Raw genomic sequence first — 24,795 nt, forward strand, 5'->3', positions numbered from 1 at the left:
ATAGAGCGTGGAGGTCTTGGTTTGATTCCCGGTCAAGTAAGACTGTAGTGGACATCGTGTCCTTAGATTTTCTCGGTATACTTCCGTTTACTCCCGCATCTTCATTCCACCAGTTCTTCCATTAGCATTCACTTCTCTTAATTATTGTCTCCCTTATCCTAAAGAGCATAATAGTGGGACGTTAAACTGAAAGATTTTATTTTCCCTTCCATATGCCTTGTTGTTCGCAGGAGACAAGTAATAAACGAAAGTGAATGATTATGAACGAATAACTGGGATAAAAATGTGAAAGAAAACATTAGAACCTCGAGAAAATCTGCGAACACGATGTTATCCACCTCAAAATCCAATGACCTGTGATTGAACCAGGAGACCTCGTACCCGAGATAAGCGCTCTAGTGCTGAACCAACATTTCACCCTTCATGACAAGGGAATAGCACATACGTACAATTCTGTAGTGCAGTTTGGAATCGAACTCAAGAAAAGCTTTTCTCAAAATTTCATAAAACATTACGTAATAATATCTCTTTTATAATCCTAGTGCAAGGAGATGAACTAATCTAGGAGCATGAGGACAAACATTTTTCAAAAAAAGGTGAGGTAATCCCCATTTTGTAGGAATATCATTTTAAAATCTTTTCTACAATATTAATTTTTCAATAATACTGTCAAAATTTGTTGCATATTTTGTGCATTAATACACGCCAAAAAATGAGATGTTGAAACAACTCAAAATTACTACCACTTTAGCGTGTAACTTTGTATTAACTTAACACCAAGGATGTCGCCTTCCGAACATATCAGAAATAACTAATTACTGGCTGTGAGAATTTGAATTAGTTTTTACTGTTTGGTATAATCAAAGCTTTATACAGTATATTTGGCATTTAGCCTATACCAAACAACTAATAACGTTCTATGTTTTCTGTAATCGGCCACAACAATAGGAATAAGCTATATTACTGCCCCTTGGAGCCAATGGAAAGTAAATAAATAAATAGTTTTGTAAACTTGTGAATTGTCAGAGAACAGTTTCAAGAGTAGCAGTTCTGCCATCTTCTGTTCTTACGTGCTAAGACATAAGAATGGCAGATAAGGAAAACGGATGGCAGCAGAAACAACAGAAGTAACACGCTAAAGTGATAGTCATTTTGTGTTTTTTGAACACCTCGTTTTTTGCTGTGTAATATTATTCAATCTTTTCATTTTTTGTTTACGTCAATTAGTTAGTCATGTCTTGATTTGATTAACTTACATATGGACATAGTAATACTAATAATGAATTTGGTTACTCTTTGAAATACACATATTTAGCAAAATTCATCTAAGTTATGTGAATTTACATCATTTTTAGTGTTATTGTAATCTAAATATTCGATTTCATTAACTGAAATAAATATTTTCAAAATTATTCAAGCAGAAAATCAGATGATTATTAAAAACAGTTGGATTTGTATTCATAGTCTTGTATATGTTTAGATTTCGATATGTTTTAATGTGAATGTTGCCAAGGGAATTGACGTGTAAACCTCTGATTTGGGGAACATCTGAGGTTGATATTAATTAGTTGATGGTGATGGTACATCACGCGGCAAAAAAATGCGACTCTTGAAAATTTTCAGTGGACGATTCCCAAGCTCGTAGTTACATTCATTCCTGATTTTGCTTTTTAGAAAGACAAGGTGTGGGACCCCTTAACGTACTAAAAGTAAAATCAGGAATGAATGTAACCACGAGCTTGGAAATCTTCCACTAAAAATTTTCCAGAGTCGCAATATTTTTGCCGCGTAGTGTACAAGGAAGGTAGTCGTGGTTTGCAAATTCTTTCAGAAGTACAGTATTTTTAACAATTGAAGTAAATCTAATAAAGCACAAAATAAGTATTTGACTGAATTTGTAGGAAGAATCAATTTGGAAAATATCTTAGGTGAGAAAGTGCCTCTAAATTCTTCACCGAATTAACATACTTTATCATCTTGGTTATTAGCAAATCGTGAGCATTAACGTAAGCTGAACTCCTATTTTGGTTAGAGAATTATTTAAATTAAAGTAAAGCTAAATCTAACCTTTTTGAAAGCTTTTATTGTTACAGTTCAGACTACTTTATTGGTAGAAGTTTTGATGAACAAAAGTGTAATTTTGGCTTTTAATTCAATGACTTTAAATTCATAGTAACGACAAAATTCTTCAAACCAGTTTTGTTTTGTAGAACATTGCTCATTATTGTACAGATAGTCACAGCAAATTAATATCAACGGAACAAGTACAGTTTAATGTATACTTTCATTTACAATGATTCTTTGCTAGTGCTTACTTACAAATATATACAGACCAATTACCTTCCAATTTTGATTCTGGTACATATGGATACTGAGTGGAACACACTGAATTATGTTTTGACAATATTGTTGTTTAATTATAAGTAATGCGTAATACGAATGATACGTAGTTTTTAATTATGTATGGGCCAATATTAGAGTAAGTTAGTGATGTAACGTACAAAAAGCATATAAAGCTTTTATCATAATTTGCATTTGATATGTATTCTGACATTTCATGTACAGAAAATACACCGTGTTTTAAAAAAATGACCTGATTTTGGACGGTAATAATTACGGAACATGGGACGTGCCGGAAATGAGTATTCTTTGAATGGTGTAGCCTAGAGTTTGAGAAAATCGCCGTTAGATGTCAGTCAATACATCTAAGTTTGCAGTCAGAAGTAAGATTGCGTCCGCTCAACAGAATGCGTTTCGTGTGCTGGAGTCTGCAAAGACTGAGTCAGTGATTTCGGTCCAGCATGATTTTCGTCGTCATTTTGGCATTGATCTACCTGCACACAAAAACATTCATCGTTGGTATCGCCAATTTGAAGAGACAGGATGCTTATACAAACTTAAAGAGTCCAGGTCGGCCTCACACTTTCGATGAAATCGTGGTGTTCCTGCTGGTGGACAGATTGAACACTTTTAATAGCACAGCTAAAACTTCAAGATTTTGCTAGTATTTTGCAATCCATCCCATTTTTGTTGTAAGTTTTTATCAATACATATGGACTTTTTAAATTCAAGTCATTCTTTTTGAAACACCCTGTAATGATTTAGTATTTTCATAAGTTATGCATATAAACATCCAACCACAATTTCGTAAGAAAGCATGAAATTCATGTAATTAAAAATTTGAAAATGGCATAATTACTGAAAATCGATTACAGCAACAACTATTAAGAAAATTGTGAATTTACTTTCTTTTAAACGTTCCAATTGCGCTGTGCAAAAATGCAGGAAAGAAAGATAAAGTTAAAATAGCAACTGAAAGTAAACTAGAGCCAAAAGAGAGTGGTCCTTAGAGAACTACTACAAGTAACGTTTAAGTTTGATAATTTGAGACATCTTGTGAGGGAACAGAAAATACCAGAGAAAAAAAGTACTTCATGTTATTTGAAGTCCTAGAACGACTTTCCAAATCTGTTTTCGATTTTCTTTTGAGTTTTATGTGTGGAGACTGAAAATTTCACCCTTGGGTGCCGTTACACGAATCGAGAGAAAATCTTCGTCTTCCAAGTACTTTCAGCATTTGGACAAATCAAGAAATGGAAAAGCCGTTACTTCCATCGAACGAATTGAGTTTTTGCGAAATTTTAACAGCTTTAAATTCTAATAGAATATTTTAAAGTAAAGTTATTGATGAATTTCAATCGAACAAAACGGCCAATTAAATAATTGGACAAAGTTAAATTAGTTTAAAAATCAATAATACTGACAACAGAACACTATTTAATTTAATATCAGCTATATTCTGTTAGTTGTTCCTTAACAACGCTTGTTTTGTAATACGAATATTTCCGAAGTGTTATCTTGCTCTTAAATGCACGAAAATCAGCGCACAGAAAGAGCAATATATCATATCATGTTTGGAGAATGGTATATAAAATTTTATGTACAAATTCAATTCCCTTGATATAGGAAAAGGTTGTAAAAGCAATGTTGACCAAAGCAGGCATGTGCGCAAGGAGGGGTTCCGGACTTACCACTGAAATCCCGACTATTCTGTAAATTTTATTTAATTTTACGGGTAAGTTTATAAAATTTAATACAGTTATAATTTATCCTCAGATTTAAATTGGAGCCCCTCCCGAAAGGCTTTGGACCCCAGGAAATAAATTCTTGCGTACATCCCTGTGACCAAAGACAGTAGAATATTCAATCCTCGACAGTTTGACGCAAAGCACAATCTTCAGAGGCGTACTAAAGGGAATTCTCGTATTTTAATCCCTCGTTTGAACAAGATGTTACGAAAAATAAGTGTTCTCTTTGTATAAAATCGTACACAAAAGTTATGAAACGATATGAACTCGTAAACTTGAACCCCACTTGGTGAAATTCTGCGTACGCCACTGTGAAGTATTCCGTGACACTTCAATACAAATAATTCAAAACACATGAATGTATAGATTCATAGTTAAAATTTTTGACTATACGAGATAGAGTTTTGCAAATATAAAACACAGAGGTGAAACCGTGATGGAAAAGCGGAGACTGTTTTAAAAAACAATATTATTTCTCTGTGAGAACTAAAGCAAAATCAATACACTCACAGGCTCTTGAGCCAAATTAATCCATTAGTAAAAACGCTTAGAAAGCAATATTTCAATTATGTTGAAAAAGCTATCATCAGCAATTACCCGTAGATAGCCAATCTTCTCGTACAAAGAACTTCTCGGGCAATTTCGCTTTTCGGAAAAATTTCATAAAATTAGCTATCCTTCTCTCTGTTCTTTCGCTACTTTGTTTCTTCTTTCTATTAAGCATACACAGTAATGCGCTCCTTTCAATCAAAGGTTATCAGAGGCTAAATTTCTCTTTGCACAGATTCACGATTGATCAATAAGCTTTATTATATATATATTGAAACTTTTCTTTCTTTTTCAAAATATCGAGAAGTTACTTTTTTTTTTCTTTTAATAATAATGAACAAAATATTCATTTCAGTTTGACGGTACAAGATGGAGGAGGGGGAGGGGAGGAGATATATAAAAATAAATAAAATTTACTAACTCTTGAAGCACCTAACCGATCTCGATCAAATTTTCAACATAGTTGAGATTCGGGTCTGGGATGTTTTTTATCATGTTACTTTGTTGATGCAACTTAAAAGAGGGGGTGGAGATATATATAAAAATGATCGAAAAGGATCAATATTACTGTCGAATCCATGGTTTTCGGGGTTACTGAGACGAACATTGACACTTCCGATGCCGTTTAAATTCAAATTCAACAACGAACTTGGGGAGGGGGAGGAGAAAATATATAAAAAATGATCGAAAATGGCTGATATTGGAATCCATAGTTTTCGGGATCGCCGAGATGAACAATGAAACTTCTGATGCCGTTTAAATCCGAATTACCCGATATTTTTTCTTATTTTAACCCAACGAAGTGAATAATTGACGCTAGTAATAAATAAATAAATAAATAAATGGAAGCACATAACGACTCAGATCTTTACTGGTCTTACAAGTTATTCAAGTGATTCAGCATCTTATATTACTACAAACGAACGAATTATATTAAATTTACTTGAATGTTTAAAAATCATTGTTTTTGGTATATATTGAACTACACAATTCGAGTCTCAAGAGAGAATAGCTTTTGTGTCTGTATAACTACCATAGTGCTTCGCAGAAAAAGGACTCAATACTTTAAAAAAAAAAAAAACGTGATCAGACGAAAGCAAAGCTGAAATAAGTCTTTGTTTATTTTTTGTAGTTTCGTTATATACAGGTATATAAGAGCAGAAAAGAATAACGAAAGAAGCATATCTTTTGTACCAACTTTAGTTGTTACAGCAAGTTAAACAACTCAAAATCGATTTCCTCTTTTCGTTTGATCAAACAGAAGGCGAGAGAAGGAGAAAAAAAGCAAAAAAAAAAAAAAAAAGGCTTCTGACGCAAAACTCTGCTCTAGTCGTTTCTTCTATAAAAACAAAAAAATCCTTTTATATACTCTCACCCTCGGATGCTTTCTTTTTTTTAAAAAAAAATATTAATAACATTCGTAATATACTTGTTGTTTAACACAAATATTTTGCTAAAAAAGCTAATTTGTTTATTGTTTTTTTTAAATATTTGAGATAAAAAGCTATTCAAGCTAACAACATTACAATCTTTGAAATATATTTCACAATAGTTTAATACAAACCAACTGTTAAAGGTTCTTGTATAACTCTATCCCAAATGTATTTTTCATGTAAGCTTTTATGATATAAATATTAATTTTTTTGTGAAAGATGAAAGCAATTTCAGTACTATAATCTTATCCTAAATATATCATAGAATTCTATACCACAAATTGACGTATCCATGGATTGGTGAATGGCATAGGCAAAACTTTTCATTAAGATGTGCACAAATGTAATTAAACCTCACCAACTCTCTCACTATAACATTCTCACGTGCTTATGCTATTGGGTTTTAAATATATTGAAAATGAGATATAATGTTATTTCAATGAATTGAAAACTAACTAACTAACTCTATGGCCTATGGAACCCGAAGGTTCAATGTCTCGTTCACAAAAGATCCCCATAGCCAACTGGATGCAGTTTTTAATTTGTATTCCTATTTCTGTGAGATCTATCTTAATATTATCTTCCCATCTGCGCCTTGGTCTTCCTAATGGTTGTTTTCCGATTGGGCTTCCAGTTAAAACTTTGAAAATGTTCCTAATTCCTTCCATTATGGCTACCTGCCCTGCCCACCTGACCCTCCTAGACTTGATGACCCTAACAATGTTTGGGAAACGGTATAAAATAAGTAGTTCCTTGTTTTAACAAAAGAGACACTGACCAAAGTTCCTTGTTATGAAGTTTCCACCATTCCCTATTCCCGTTCCTCTTGGGTCCGAATATTCATCTCATTATCTTGTTCTCAAGCACTTTCAGTCTACGTTCTTCTCTCAGACTATGTACTTTCACAACCATACAGAACAACAAGCATGATTAGTCGAGGAATGGAAAAATAACAGATAAAAATTTTAGCATGCATGAAATTTTCGCTGTAGGCAGGGAGAGCACAAATAAGAAAGTGTGTGCGCTCATGGCATAGAAAGTATACCACGAGCGCATAAAATGCACTGCGGTGGCGCCATATTGTGCCAAAAAGTATTGGGCACTAATTTACTGAATTTTCATTGCAAAATTACAACCCATCCTCCTTAACACAAAACATAGCATTATTCCATATACATATTCTCTTATAAATTTTAAATGAAACAAATAACGCACTTCGGAGATGAAAATTCATGTTGTGTCAAAGAACAAAGCGCCATTGAACCAAGAATGACATATTCAGCAAGAGTGTCCCGTGCATCGTGCTTTATCAATATCGCACTGATTGACATCTTTACTTTCATATTGCCGACAAATATTTACTTTAAGAAAAAAGGTAAACCCATTTTAAACTTGTAGAGGGAGGCGTGGTGGCTCAGTGGTAGAGCGTTTACCTCTGGTACGTGGGGTCCGTGTGCTTCGATCCCCGGCAAAGGTAAGTTTATAGTGGACAATCGTATCCGTGATTGTCTCAGGGTACACCCGTTCTCTTCCACATTCTCATTCCATCGTTTCTTCCATCATCATTCACTTGCCTTAATCATTCATTTCCCTTAGCCTAAAGGACATAAACGTGGGACATTAAAAACTAAAACATTTTTCACTTTTTTTAAACTTGTAGAAATCTTGTACCCACACGAATCTTGACAAAAGTTATATTTTTAGCAGCCAGGCGAATATGCAGCTACTTCATTTCGAGGGATCCAATTGTTGCCTTTTTTAAAAGAAGGAAGTTTGTGTGAAAATTGCTATTTAGCCTTCGAAAGTAGTATGTTTGTTTCGTTTTTTTTTTTTAATTTTCGGGGGAGAGGGGTTTAGATCCAATAGACATTCTCCCTTTAACTACGTTCCTCTTAACAGTATTTACATTGTAGTGGTGGCAGGAGGTGTTCACATTTGACCTTTTGATGCCAAAGTAATAATTAATCCTAAAATCTACCTATGTAATTATGTAGTACGTAGAACACACACTTAATGAATAAATTGGTGTCGATATATTCTCCATTCTGAAAGAATAATATTCTTCAACTCAATTATAATAGAATCTATATGATTGGCTTATGTGACGAACTAGGCGAAAGGTAATACTATATTAAAAACGTGTCAAGACCTCTAGAATTGTACATAGCGTGTTTTGTTTCTTGCGCATTCCTAAAAACAGTTTCTTTCCAAAGAGGTCATTACAATGAGGGTAGAAATAATGATCTTCCACAAAGCAATTCATCCAAAGGCAAATTGATATCTTCGGTTTATCTAAGAAAGATATTAATTGTATTTCGGGATTTTTTTAAAGTTATTGGATATCAATTTATTGTTTAGAACTAAATTTCAAACAAAAACATTAGTCATGTTGTACGTAATACATGTTTATTACAGTTCTTTATATTTGTTTTTCACGAAACAACAACAACAAACTTTTCATCAAAATTTGTCAAAAATCCAAATGTGGGAATTTAACATAGGATATTGTGCATTCATTGCATATTTTATATATCATGAATGCACACTGCCACTTCTCTTTGCGCTAGTAGATTGCACTTGAAATTTAAGAATTGAAAAACCCAAATCAAGGTTTGCACAGACACCATCTGATACGGTACATCTCGTAGCTATACTTATGCTTTGGCTTAAAAGAGCTCGGGAAAGAGTACTATATTTTTCTCTATCAAGTAATAGCATGGATTTTATAACACTTCTTCTTCGCTCGTCTAGTGGCTAGCACATGTAGAAGGCACGTTCGGAAACTAACCTCCGATGGGTCACTGTGTGTGAAATAGTGGGGGCAGCGATACCATCTTAGCACAGACGTGCGCGGTAGATCAGTCTAGGGGGAGCTCTTAACCCGAAGCGCAGATCCATTTTAAATTCCTGTTATGCGCATGACGTCACGATAGGAGTAGGTGAATAATCTTTAAGAAAAATGAAATTGACGTTATGTATCGCCTTTTCACGAGTAAATAGTTAAACCGATTGAAATGATTTTTTAAAAACATATTTAGCATTCAGTTCCAGGCGAGTTTATATCGCACCATTTATAATGAAATCTATTCTATGGCGGAAAAGAGAGGGTTCAAATTTCATGCCAAAAATATCAGTGTCTCGCAATCACTCCAAATTAGGATGTTCAAACTGGGTATACAAATTCCTAATAAGAAGTAAGTCAACAATTTACCTCAGTGTTTGCGAAAATATCACTTCTAAAGAAGGAAAGGGCTAAACTATTTGCAATAAAATTTTGAAAATATTGTAGTTAGCCCTTATCGTTAGTCCTCGATTAAAATATGTATCCAAAGGGGTAGGAAGCGGTTTCAAATACTTTTCATCAACTTTAATCTTCCTGAGCAAAGAACTAACTTATTGATAAGAAAGTTTTTTTCAAGTACGAGCGGGGAAGTTCTTGGTTTTCGTAATTCGTGTGGGCTATTAAAGTGCTTCTTATTAAAATAAAATAATAATATTTTCTAATTTCGGAGATTAAGTGTTAGTGTCATAGTATTTTAGTTTGTTGTTATATACTGTGTTTAGGTCGAATTTAAGTAGAAGTTGTGTGTGTGTGTGTTGCATTGTATTGTGTTGTAAGTGTACACTGTAAAAAGTCGATATAAAAAGAATATCTCACTGCCAGGTGTGCTAAGTACAGAAAAAATTAAAGTTCAAACGTAGTTGTTGTTGTAAGATAGTTTAGCGCCCCTTCCAGCAGCGAGACTATATGAGGCGTGGACATACTGCTTAACGTGAAATCCGAACCACATGAGCTCCCACCGGGAATCGGATCGTAATCCCCGGCGCCGAAAGGGGGTATGCTAATCATATAGACACATGGGAGCTCCGGTGCAAACATAGTATGCCAGTCTTTTGAAAAAGACCCATTTTCACACACACACACACAAAAGTCCTTCGCATAACGTTCCACTGTTATGACCTATAGGCTTAAGGTAACGGATAATTGATAAAAATGAATGGTTATGAATGAGAATAAAGAACTGGGAGAAAACGGGAGAATTCCAAGAGAAAACTTACAGACACTATGTTGTCTAACACAAACTTATATGGGAGCTGCTCCCTCATGGCTAAACGGTTAGCGTACGCGCCTTTGGTGTGGGGGACCTGGATTTGATTCGGGAGCTCATGTGGTTTGGATCCCGCGTTAAACTATAGGTCCACGTCTCGTAAGAGACGCTAAACTCAAAATCATCACATCACAAGCTTATATGTCCCGGGATCGAGCCAGGACCACTTGCACTAGAAGTGACAGCTTTACCACTGAACCATTAGAAAATGGATCGTCTAGTGTCGAAGGAATGACCACTTCAACGTTTCAACTTTCACTGTGTGTTCCAACGTAGCATATCAATGAAAAGAATTCATATCTTGCTGGATGCATCGCTCATTGAGGAAGAAAATATGGCACGTTAATGGGTATCATCTACAAGTTTATTTCCTTCCATTTAGCTAAGATATCTGAGAGTTGAGCAGAGTTTTTGTGCCACATGGCGGTCTCCATGGGCACCAATCCTGCGCCCTGCACGAACTCGCCCCGCCAAAGTTTGATTGGACATTCAGAACTTGGAGATTCAGTATTTGCTTGAATTTTCGCTTGGATACATGATAATGATGCACATTTACCTGAACTCCCCTACTCCTACCGAAATTGGAGCCACTATGGTCTCCAATTTTGATCGGAGAAATGAGCGATTAAAGCAAAAGGATTCAATTTGATTTTCAATTTTGTAAATGATAGTATAAAATCAGTAGAAAATGTAAAAATAAAAGAGCGGAAAAATAAGTGAAAAATATCCTAAAGCGCATAAATCATCGCTGTGAGAATTAGGATGTTTATTCAAATGAAGTACATGAATAGGAACAATAACGTTCAAAAATCAATTTTAGCCTAAAGAAGAAAATATCGTCAATTAAAATGAAGCCCAAAAAAATTAATTAACCAGAAAAGATAGGTACGGTACGCAACGATTAATACCATTATTTCTTCTGCAAACGCTAAGCATCGGCTCTCGGTAGCTGTGGGCTTCTCTCGCTGTGCTTCTATTGTGACGTAATATCACCGGTCAATCAACGTCTCGTTTCCGATATAGCCCAACTTTATTAACTCTATTAACTTTGGATCAGTCTGTATCCAGCCGTGGTAGAGTGAAGATTGTCTGATCACTAGTTGCACTTTTGTAGTGTCTCAAAATGTGTACTGCAATAGAAAACCCCGCTAAGTGCGAGGTGCGAGCTGTTATATGTTTTCTTACGGGAAAACAACATTCGGCCGCAGGTATTCATCGGAAACTTTATGCCGTGCATGGACCAAGAATTATGAGTGAAGGAGTTGTTCGTGAATGTGTTCGTTCATGTAAAAGTGGACGAACAAAGATTCATGGTGAAGAGAAAAGTGGCAGGCCATTGCTTTCCGAACGGCCTTCGTACCTTTAATACAGGAGATTCTGAGTTCCATTCCCAGATAAGAGAGCATCCAACGATCAAAAAGTGGTTTAGATCTAACTCTAAACAGTAAATCTCTCCACCTATATAGCCTCGACAATGATAAAAGATGATCATAGAAATCAATCAATCATTTTATATCATATGCAGTACTGGTCAAAAGTTTTCGACAAACTCTGGCTTTGACTGAGCATTTAGAATAGGTTATGCAGTAATACTGAAGTAGACCTGAACGTAAAAGTTGTTCACGGAAACTGTTTTTCTCTTAACGCAGTAATAATTCTTGCTTGATTATTTGCACAAAACAAGAACTAGAATACAAGAAACTAATTTTATTTAAACAAACACCATTGATAACGTAGCTTCACGAATAATCATAATTCATTGAAGTTCAGTACCTAATCATCCGCGTAATCTATTTAACAATCCTGTAAAATATGTTTCGTCGAAGTTTATAAATAAAAAAGTATATAATTTGGTTTACTCAGAAATTTAAGTTTTTGGTTTACCCAGAAATTTAAGTTTTTGGTTTACGCAGAAATTTAAGTTTTTGCTAAAACTAGCTTTTATAACTTTGAATTCTAATTTCAATTTAAAATTGTATATCCAACAGCGGCGTAGCGTAAGGGAACGCCAGTATGCCCGGCATCCCCTGTTAATAAGAAAAAGTACGTATTTCATTATATATAAATTGTTTGCTTGTAATTATCACAATTATTTCCACTGCAATCTTCTGGCGCGCTCTCTCGACTTACTTTGACAAAAGGAACCTACGCATGCGCGTCGCTAAGATGCACATTTTCTGTCTTTCCTCCTGTCGTACGCTATTTTCCTCGGGCTTCCAGGCCTACTGAAAGCATCGTGGTTTTCGTCTGCTTTCTGTTGAATGCGCATGCGCAATACTTCCCTTCTCACTCCTCCTCATCTCTTGCAACCCAACATTTGCTTTAGATATACGCTGGCATATTCAAGTATTTCCAACTGTATATATTTTGAACTAAGCTATAGTTTCTGAACAGAACGTACGAGCCCTAATATAAAGGAAATAGAACAAAACGGAAATGGTTAGTTCAACGCATTTTTGAAGCATACCGGTTATGTAAATAATAGTATTAAAATAGTTATGCCTTAATCGTAACTAAATGCATCGTAATTGTAATCTTCATCGTAAAGGAGCTCACAGACACAGGCATAAATTTAAAGCATTCTGTAGAATTACGGTCACCGATCTGGTAGGACAAGAGAGCCACCACTCCCCGTCACTCGCAAAGATTGTGCCAGGGCCCTTCAGTCACTGGCACAAATCTCGGGGACATAAGGGGAACATGTTCCCTACAATCTTGTCCACCCCCCCGAATAGTCCGATTTGAGATTGTGATGATGATGATTTCTATCCGACTGCCACAAAGGAAACTGATGTCCTTTGACTTGTTTCATTTTTAAAAAAGAACCGTATTCTTTAATATTTCATTGTCATTAATTATTAGTAGTCTATTTTTAACTATTTGTTTAATTCCTGTAACAATTCCTATAATGCTATTGTAGTAATCATAATTTAGCTCAGATAAGAGTATTGTTGCGCCAAATATAGGCCTGATTGATTTTCTTTCATAGTTTTGGGGAAGTCATTATTTGTATTGTTATAAAACAAATGTCCTAAAATTTTAATGTGGATCATTGTGGATGCGTAAGTAGAAACATGTCATTATTATTATGCATATATTCAAATTTCAGAATGTGCTCACGGCACTGAGTTGTAATAATGATATGTACCACTATTTCATCTACATCATTTGGTATATAGTATACGAGTACAACAGGTTTACCTCAGAAATCTGATTCATCTACTGTAATATGAGTCTCTTCTCCCCTCCCCCACAATAAGCCTTAAAATGTGCCCTCTTGCCGATGTTATAGACAACTCTGCTCCCCTAATCCTCCACAGCATGTTTCTCAACTTCATAAATATTTTGAACATCGTTAAAAAAAGGAAAGGATTATGGGAACAGTCTTACCCATCTCACGAACGTTGAAGACAGATTTGCGCTCTTGACTTCAGTATCTGGATACAGAAACAGGCCCCCAGAGTTGGTTTAAGTGCTTTGTATTTACATCTTCAAATGATATATACACTCAGGCCCATATTCACGAACGGGCGTCTGAGTTCCGGACCCAAGATGACAAATTTCTAGGGGCGATATTTTGTTTTTGAAAGAACGAGATTGACGTGTGGTATGTGGAGAAAAAAGCCGCCCACGAGAAAGAAATGAAGGGAACGATACTGGAAACAATGTTCATACAAAAGTGGGGCCTAGTTTTCTCGTCACAACGGTAGTGGCAAGAAGGAGCTGAGACAATTGCTTATTAAATTCTAACGTAATCCACGCATTCGCTTCTCTATGCCCCACTAGACCTCCAATTAGGGGGGCTTCCTCCTAAATTTTGTATAACCCTATATTTCCATTCGGAATAGCTATGTATTGCTGCTTGCAGTAGTACTATATCGCACAAATGACTATCTTTGGCATCCCCCTTTCGGAATATCACGCTACGCTACTGATATCCAAACACAACAAACGTAACTCATATTGACAAATTGTACTTACTGTGGTGCTGCACTTACAATAATATCTCGACTTTCTGTTAACTACTTCCACTTACCTAAAAAAAAGAGAGAAATAAATGAAATTAATACATATAACAATGCATATTAAACATAATGAACAAATTACTTATCTGCCTTAATTAGTTGCTGTTAGTTCTACTCATGATTAATGTTGCACATGAGAACAAAAACTTTCTCATCTCGCCTCGAAAATACGAGAATCGAGACGAAAGTTCACATTCTAAGTTCGACACGAGACTAGACAATTTACAATTCTCACCTTGTTTTGCGACCGATCCCCTATAGTTGTAAGAAAATTATAGGGAATCTAACCTGTAACCATCTGCACAAAAGATGTTCTCGCTAGCCACTAGACCATCGGGGATCGTTTCTAGTGATAAAAATGCAATCTACATTTGAAAGATTTTTTTTTTTTTTTTTTTATAATGATGTTCTGTTTAAAGTGTCAGCTAAATCGACAAATGCAATTTAAAATACCGATGAAATACATTGTATGGACTTTAAGTGAAGATTTTAAAATAATGATGCAATGGTATAAAACATTACCACATTAATGAAATTTGTAAACGTGAAGGTAATATGGCAGTACTTGACCTTATAAGAATTTGCAGTAAAGACTAGGAGGAAGGATATTTATTAATGAGCAAAGGGAAATACGCTCCCTTCAATGTTTTGACATTCTTCAAAAACGACTTTAAAGCAGTTTGAATATTAGTACTTTTTCTCTCTGAAATAGCTCGATTGTAAGAACTCGTTCTAAAACTGCTCAAAACAATGAATAGAGCATCACTTCAGATTTTGCTTCTGTGGGAGGAAGATCCTTCACCGATATAAGTAGAAAAAATGAAATGAAATTTCTAGTTTAACAATTCACAGTTATGCCATTTAGACTAAGGGATACGAGTGACTAATGAAAGTGAACGATTTTGAGAGAACGGGTGGAATGAATATGTGGGAGGAAAATGGAGAACCCCGACACGATGTTGTTATAACAGTCACCCCGACACGATGTTGTTATAACAGTCACCAGGTTATATAAGTAATTTTTGTGGGCATTCTGTATGTTTTGGAAAAACAGAAACTATTCTTCGATTTATACTTTATTTTTGCGATGTAAATAATTTCTTTTCTTCGTTGGGAACTACTAATAACCCGATTTGTCTCCCACGAATTAGAATAATTAGAGTTTTTCATCGTTCACCAATACATATATGTGAAACATTTTTTCATGGTGAGAAGATTTTAGTGAGTAACAAAGACACATTCATTTGGTGAGATATATGTGTGGGAAACGTACCTCGTCTATTTCAATACTTCAGTGTTTCTTCCTTACTCATTAATATGCAAAGACTACGTTATATGATTGCTTGGAACTAAATTAAGTATTTTCTTCAATTAGGATACTTATGGTAATACTAGCATGACAGGTGTGATTTAACCAGACTGTAGTTTAGCAATATTATTCAGCCAGGTTTTGTCTTGAAGTTCTCACGATCGAACTATCGTCCTCTTCTTCTTCATTGTGGCCATGAACTGTGAATTAACGCAAATTCTTTCAACATCTAATTTGCATATTTACAAAGGTGGTTTAACCTGATCACATTTTAAAATGAACTGCCAACATTGACCGGTTGGTCAACTCAGCTCGTACCTGGAGCACCTCAACCCTAGGAGTGTTCTCCGTGTGTTGATACAGTCAACACGTTTGTTTAATTCCCTATAGAATTAAGCAAAGGGGCATAAGCCAAGTAGACACTCAAGGACTTGCACAGCGACTAACCCCGATTTAGCGAAGTCCCGGGTCCTCTGAACCTGTTCTAATCAGTTCACGGTTCCCAGTAATTTTTCGATTTTTATACCGTGCCGACAGACATTCATTCCATGGATATGGATATATATATATATATATATATATATATATATATATATATATATATATATATATATATATATATATATATATATGTATGTATGTGTGTGTGTGTGTGTGTGTGTGTGTGTGTGTGCGTGATGCAATTTAAAAGGGATTTTTTTTATATGAAAAGTGAAGTGTAATTTTATGTTTGTTGAAATAGTTAAGCGTTTACATCCATATCAGTGTTTATTATTGTGATTATTTTTCTTCTATATACTTTTTACACATAATGCATTTAATAAATAAGCATAGTATTATTTTCTTTAATGTGTTTTCGTTGCATGTGTGTCGCAGTCTGAGCGATCATCAAGATGTCTGTGAGGATTTCGAGACGAGACATCCGAATTTCTCGATACTTTATGCTCATTTCAATATTGAGACTTGTGAGCGATCCGGGAAATGTCCTGTAATCCCTTTTTGGAAATGTTCTTTAATGTCTTAACCATGTAAGTTCAGATCTCTTGAAAACACTCGTGGGACATAAGGAACAGATCCGGAAGCGGTTACATTGTCCACTACTAAATTGCATGACTTGGAATCGAACCAGGAATCTCTTGCACCAAAGGTGTTCACTCTACCATTAAGTCACTGTGCTTCTCATACGTGTAGAGTTTCCCTGAGAGGGACGGGAATATTAACTCTTTCTACCCTCTAAAAGACGCCCCTGATCTTCATGCAAACGCTTTAGAGATTACCTATAAGAATTTGAAATTCTAAATGTTTTTGCTTGGCTCCCTCTAAACTCTCGATTAAAACATATAATGTAAAGAGATCTAAGATAATGTTCTTTATTGTAAGGAAGACGGATGATCAAGCTAAGTAAATGATGGTGAAAGAATCAGTAGAGTGGGAATGTGGAAGGAAACGGGAGTGTCCTGATAAAATCCACAAAGACGATGTTGTCCTTCGCGAACTTACTTCGACGGGAATCGATTAGGGTCCCTACGCACCAGAAGTAAGCTCTCTAGACTTATTACTGAGCTACCGTGCCCCTTACATGTAATAATGAACGTGAGATCATAAAACTCAGCACAAATGTAAGCAGAATTTTGTGCTGCAAGATGGGTCATGGGTGAAACGTCAAGGAAACTCCACTGCTTTTATGTGCATTCGAGAAGTTCCTATTACTTAGGACAGGATGCGTAGAGCTATCGTGCCGCTGCATTTTATTTAAGAAAAGAAACAAAGAGAGATATAACTATATGTTTGCTGCGGTCTAAATATTCGTCTAAAGTATATCCTATATGTAAGGCATCTGGCGTTTTTACTACTTTAATAAAGAATTGTTTACGTAACGAGAGCAAACAATATTGGATTTATAAAAAAGCTTGTTTTTCTACCACCATCCCTTCCCATCGCTTTTGTTCTACGAGAACCATGTTACGCATCGCTGTAACCCCGTCATGATTAGATATTCAAAGCCAAGACTTATGTATGTTTGTGCTACAGCAGCACGAAATTGAGTCTAAACGGTTCGTCATAAACAAGAAGAACGAGATACGTAGAATAGTACTGGATCTACAATGCACACATATAAAGAACATACCTTGATATATATATATATATATACAAAGCAACAGTCGTTCTTTTATATTGTAGTTTATCTAGCAAAATAACTTAATTCTCAACGTTATATTTGTCACTGATATGTATACATGTTTCTGTAACACTTAAAATGAAATAGTTGAATACATATTTACCTAAATTTTATGGTTGTAATTTTAAAATGTTATTGCTAAGGTTAATTTTGCCTTGTTATTTTTTTCTGGCGATGGAGAATGCTGCTTGGTTCAGTAGTGTGGTGTGAAAGGTTCCTGGTTCGATCCCAGATCATGTGAGTTTCTAGAGACCAACATAGTTGTTGTGATAGTAGGATGTTGAATTATTATGCTGGGCACGGACTGTTAAAAAGGTTACCACTAATGCCGTATGGAAACATGCTCATTTACTATATATACCACATATGAGAAGTAGTCCTGCTGGATAATGGAATCCGAACCACATGAGCTCCCGACGGGAATCGAATCCGGGTCTTGTACGCCACGAAGAAACTACACGGAAGTATGAAAGAATAGTCAATGGTACTTCATTTAAAAAACGTTTATGAGATATCAAGCTTGTAGAGAACAATTCGCACCTCCAGAAAAGTACTGTCGTAACTTAAAGAAAAAAGAGAATTTGAGATTTTTACTTTAATTATTTTCGATCTTTTTTATGTTCTATCAGGGTAAGAGCGTTGTATATTGTTCTTCAAACAGAGGGTGAAGTTAGGGGCCAAACGCGAAACTATACATTTACTGATATTTCTTCAATGAACTAATATCTATATCTATATCTATCTATTTATCTCTCTCTCTCTCTCACTCACTCTCTCTCTCTCTCTCTCTCTCTCTCTCTCTCTCTCTATATATATATATATATATATATATATATATATATATATATATATATATCGGAATTGTTTTAACTTCAAGTTCAGTTCCAACAGCATGTGATGATAGGGAGTGAGGAGGGTTGGAGGTGGAACGGGGAATATTTAAAAATGAATATAAAGGACTGATATTAGTGTATTTTCGGGGTCAGTGAGTTGAATAGTGACTTTCCCGATGCCGTTAAGTCCAAGGTTATCCTTCATCGACATAGATGATGAGAATGTATATGGGTGAGGGTAGGACGGGGTAATGGACCAATGTGTCTAATCCATAGTTTTTGGGAGTGAATGTGCGCTGAGATGAATACTGACACTTCCGAAGAGAGTTGCATATTCACTGGAAAAAGCTTTGGTCAGATTCACCAACAAATAGGTGGTGCTGGTCAAAGCGTTTGGTCAATATAGCTCCAACCAAACGTTTGGTCACCAGCACGAAATCATTTTGTTACGATTTGTTTGGTTGCAGGAACCTAGTATTTGGTTACCAGTACTAAATATGCATTTGGTAAGTTTGACGAAATAATGACCAAATAAATAGGATTTGGTTGAGAATACCAAAAATGTGGTTAGAATGATCCAAATTTGGTTCTTTAAACTAAATAATTTGGTTGTAAATACTAAACCTGCATTTAGTGAATTTGACCAAAATATTTGGTAGAAATTACCTGATACTGTTGGTATAGGTACTATACTGAAAATAATACGGCTATCGCAAAGGTCATGGGAACTTTTTTCTAACAAACATGGTAACAAAGCAAGAAATTCTTAAACATGCAAATAGAAATTTAGTACGTTTGTAAATATTACATGTAGGTTGGATAAAAATACACATCCCATAATAACTTTTTAAGGTTTAAACCATTTTTTAAAGTACAAATAAGATAACTTGAAAACAAAATCTCACCAACCGTGTGCACTTCTTGGTACATTTGCACTTATCTCAAACCATCTACGATAAATGATTCCGATCGGCAAAAGCCCTAACGGAACTTCCACAAAATAAAATGAAATCTTACAGGTTTACGTCCCACGATTATGCCGTGGAGGCTAAAGGAGACAGTGATGAGAAATCAATAAAATTGTGGAATGAAGAGAGTGGAAGGAAACGGGATAACCCAGAGGAAACCACGCACACGGTGTTTGCCTACCAGAAAGTTCGTTTGACGCGACCTGGGAGCGAACCAGGGACCCCATGCAATTCTACCACTGTACCACCGCAGCTCCTGTCCACAAAATAATTCGTTTCACGTACTATGTTTGTGGTCTTTATGCCAAAGGTGATGGGTGATTAATGGAAGGGAATCATTGTAAAAAAAAAAAAAAGTACGTACACAGATGGAATGTGAACATGTGAGGAAACGGGAGAACCTCGAGAAAACTCAGGGAAATTATAATGTCCACCACAAACTTTCCTGGGCGGAAAGAATTGTGATTTTTTACCAATTACTTCTGTGTGACCCCCTTGAACAATTTTTATAGAGGTAGTTTGTGAGTACTTCAAATTATATGCTAGTAGCCAAACTGTCTCCATAAAGATTGTTGTGTGAGTTACTTAGGATTCTGAAACATGTAGTTTTGGATAGCGCACATATTAGTTCCTAAGTGAAGTCTTGACCCGGTTACGGTAGGACAAATAGTTTTGTAGCTATGGACCTTTAAAGTTCATTTTTTCATGTTCTCAGCAGCCTATAACTCCGAAAGGAAACATTTGTGCACCCAGGTTGGTCTATACTTTTTGTCTTATCTTGGTGTCAGGAATCACCTCCCAAACATTGTCGCTGTTGGTTTGAAACACATTGCATATATTTTTGTGCGTCTGTAAACTGTGAATGCACCCGTTTATTTTGCAAACCTCTGGTGTTAGTGTCACTTTATTTATCTCTTTCCGGAAGTTTCTAGTGGGGCAATAGGGAATGTTCTAACTCCTGCCCCTCTAATTTTGCTCCTTGTCCTAGCGTCTCACTACAACTTGCCCGCTTCATCTGTATATAAAGGTCTATTTGTTATGCCAAATTTACGACCATTAAAATAATCATACAGTAAAGTAATATATACGATAAAGTAGGCTTACCTCGATTTACACAATTAATGAGAAACTTCAAATATTCATTCTATGATGCTAAATAGTCGGTTTTATTTGTCTCTTACATACGCTCAAAACACTGATAGCTTCCGTAATTACCTAGAACTCAAATCGATACACATGACCGACCTTGTAACTAAACACTTTGGTTATGAAAACCAAATCTTTACCAAATTACTTAAGATTTGGTTGGCATAACCCAATTAATCTACCAAATGTTCTGATCAAAAAATATAGTGTTCACGACCCAACACGTTTGGTATAAATGACGAAATTTTGCTTAAACTAACCAAATAAAGTGACCAAATGCTCTAATCAAACAAATTTGGTATTCCTGACCAAGTCAATTTTTCAGTGTTGCAGAAAGCGGCAAAACACGAAATTATAATTCTTTATTCACTTAAATTTCTACAATATACAGCAAAAAAAAAAAAAATGTGTTTTAAGTCCTAGGTTAACCCCAATCGGCATGGGAGTACTGCGGTACTTTCGCAACAATTTTTATAGAGGTAGCTGTTTACTACTTCCAATTAAATGCCCGTAGCCAAACTCCCTCCATAAAAATTGTTGCATGAGTACCTTAGGATTCTGTAACATGTATTTTTGGGTAGGGCATATAATATTCCTAAGTGAAGTCTTGACCCGATTATGGTAGGTCACATAGTTTTGGAGCTATGGACCTTTAAAGTTCATTTTTTCATGCTTTCGGTAGTTTATAACTCCGAAAGGAATTTGTGCACAAAGATTGGTCTATAATTTTTGTCTTATCTTGGTGTCAGGAATCATCTCCAAACGTTGTCGGTGTTGTTTTGAAACACCCTGTATATTCATTATGCACGTGATAATTTAGGAACAAGTATATAGTACTAATAATAGCAATAATATATAATAAATTTATCTAATAATCTTCAATTTCGAACTCCTAATCAGCATCATTGTCCTCAGCATTTTAAAAAAATACACAGTAACAGTATTCTGAACATCACCAATATTTCCAACCCTTCGTAAACGTAATTGAATTTAAAGAATGGATACAGGATTGTCATTTGTCATTTCTCAAATCGTTGTTCATTTATTTTAGTAGCTATGACTATTAAAAACCTAAGTGAGTGTGTTTTATAATTATTTAATAGGTTCTACACATCTACAATTTATTTGCTTATTCGAAAACTGCGATAAAGTGTGCATTCTAAAATTATGCTATATTTTTTAATACCGCAAAGGCATTATCGTATTAAATTATTGTCTTAAATTATCGTATATCTCGATAAATTATCGTATGGTTGGCAAATATGCTTTCCATAAACCAAATCTCCTCATGCAAAGAACGGAAACTTCTAGTATATCTAATAAAAAAAATATTGATTCAGATGAAAAAACTAATATTTTACAAAAGTGCTGGTTGTAGTTAAGTTTCCGTTAAATCAGAAAGACAATGTTATTAACTGGACTGAGAATCAATTAAATTTTGAAATAGAGTTACTGCATAAAAGTATATAAGACAGAAGAACATATACTTTCCCTCATTAATAAAAAAGACCAGTCAATAATGAAAGGAAAGTACCGTATAAATTATTTTCTACAAGTGTGCAACAAAAATGTTTCACCTAAACGAATTGTAAATTACTTGAACACTGTGTTCATTTCCAGTTGAACTTACGTTAGTGTTACTAAGAAAATATTTAATTTTGGTGGTTTGCCATCTTTTATTTATAATATTGCTAGTAATAAAGTATTGAATATAAATAAGAAAAATAGCCGCAACAATAGTAACTTTTTCTTGTGTCAGCTGCATTTGCCAGCTAGAATTAGTAACATTCAATTTGAAAGGGAGAGAAAAAAGATACATATATGTAGCTACATTTTGATCTCTTCTTTCAATAATTCTTTACATTTATCGACATATATAATGGGACATGTAGGGAAGTATAGGTAGTACACTCATCTAATATTTTCTAGTGTATACTTCTTTAAATTTACGAAGAAAGGAGCTATATGGGGATGTATATACGCTATATTTGTTTTTTTTTTTAAAAAAAAACGGTCTAGCTTGTACCCACCAAAAATTCTAGCATCAAACCACTGTATTTGTCCATTCCATACTTATAGGGTTGTTGTAATTGAAATGGCCGAACTTTGTGAGTCATTTTCAAAGGCCAGTACATTAATAAATTAACAAGCCTACCATACCTGGTTGCTCGAAAGAATCTTCGACTGGAAGCACAAATTTCGCTAACGCTCATTCAACGTTAACTGGAATTCATCACAAAATAAATCTCGAGTCTGCAATGCGAAAGAAAAGAGAGGGAAGGAGTGAGAAGGGGTGAAAGAGGCTACATTTGATAGACGGTATCGAAACAGAAGAAGGTACACTCATGTCCAAAATGATTGTCGCACTTCTATAACTGCCTTCTTGTAAGAATATAATTTCATAATGATTTTGTAGGGTATTTTTAATACTGATACTATGTATATAATCGGGAAATGAATATTTGTGGTAAATTTCATAGGAAAAGAATTATAAATAAGAAAATTAGAATGAGTAAAACAAAATGTTGCTAAATTGACAAGAAAGTTTTGTTTTCGTTTTATTGTTCTTATTTACTGCTGTTTTGACATGAAATTTGCCACATACCTGTCTTTGCCGATTATACACATACTAACATTATAAAAAATACCGGGCGAATTCGTTATCAAATTATATTCCTACAACATATTTATAGACATGCGACAATAATTTTGGACATGAGTGTACATGAAGAAAAAGAGTTTAGCTGAAGACCTTGAAGCTCGGATGCTTCTCAGTTGCGGAAACTGACCTGCCAATAATGGCAGAATACTTACAATGATCATCATCACCATTCAGTCAATGTGAGACATGAACCCACAGTGTAAAATGGAAACTTGACCAGCGTGATGCGTTCAAATTTCAATGCTTGTTCACGGGAAAGAGAGCCTGTAACTCCGTGCATCACAGGTCGTGCGCTACGTACTAGGATCCCTGTGGGGTCGGGAATATTCACATTTATAGGTGTAACAGAAGATTCTACATTATATTTTTATATCAGAATTTCAAATTGTAGCCTTAATAATAGAGCAACAGCAACACTTCCCAACCAAATCTATACTTTAAGACATTTCTACATTTGACCTTCTTCTAGTCCACTGGCTATAGCGTGCGTCTTGTTTGTATGAAATTTAGGATTCGATTCAAGATGGAAGAGCATCGAGCCTATACTAGTATGTTTCGGTTGGTTGATAGGAGTCTAGAACCCTTTTCAGCACCGATGTCATATGAGTCTTTGACTTACAGTTTAAGATGAAAACTGAATCACCGTAATGCATTCAAACAGGCACGTAGCTAAGGGTAGCTCCGGGGAGTCCGGGTACCCCTTTTGAGACCAGAAATGAAAAAAAATAAGGAAGGATGAAACAAAAAGAAACAAAGAAAAAAATAAAAATCAACGTTGAAAATAAAAAAGCTACAGCAAGCGTTTGGTTACTCTTTCTTATGAGGAGATTTGTGTGGAGGAAACGGGAGAGGTTCAAGTTAAAAATGGATATTATTGTAACAGTATTATTGAATTACATACAATACATGGTGGCGAATGAACTGGATATCCTGGAAAAGTCAGGGAATTTGAAATTTCTAGAAAAGTTACTGAGAATTTCTGCTACTAGTCAGAGAAATTTCAAGCTTTCGAAAACATAGTGTCGTTCTGTAATAATGTGGACACTTTTATCATAATTTTTTGTTATTGCTCCTCTGCAGTATCAAACATGTAATTTCGGAAACAGTTTTCTACTGATCCATTAACCTGCGATTTGGAACAGACAGTAGATGACGGAATAATAAAAACAAAAATGTTATGTGAAAAGTAAGTTAACTTTGATTCAACAGAGAAAGGTACACAGATATTGTAAAATATTTTACATTACATTATTGAATATGTACTTTTTATAATAGTGCGTATGTACTTCCTATAATAGTGGATACGTATTTTTTTATATATAATAGTTGAGGTCGTAATGAAAGGAAAACTGTTATACTTCTGTGTTTGAATAACAAATAGAGGAACGTAAATACTGTAAAATCTTTTTCAATACTTTTTTAAATTCCTTTATTCGAGATTCCTTCATAGTGTTCCATCTGTACGTACTTTCCGTATGAAACAATATAGGCGGT

Source organism: Thermobia domestica, chromosome 12 (genome assembly GCF_964235325.1).
Source record: "Thermobia domestica chromosome 12, izTheDome1.hap1.1, whole genome shotgun sequence".
In the NCBI taxonomy this organism is placed as follows: domain Eukaryota; kingdom Metazoa; phylum Arthropoda; class Insecta; order Zygentoma; family Lepismatidae; genus Thermobia; species Thermobia domestica.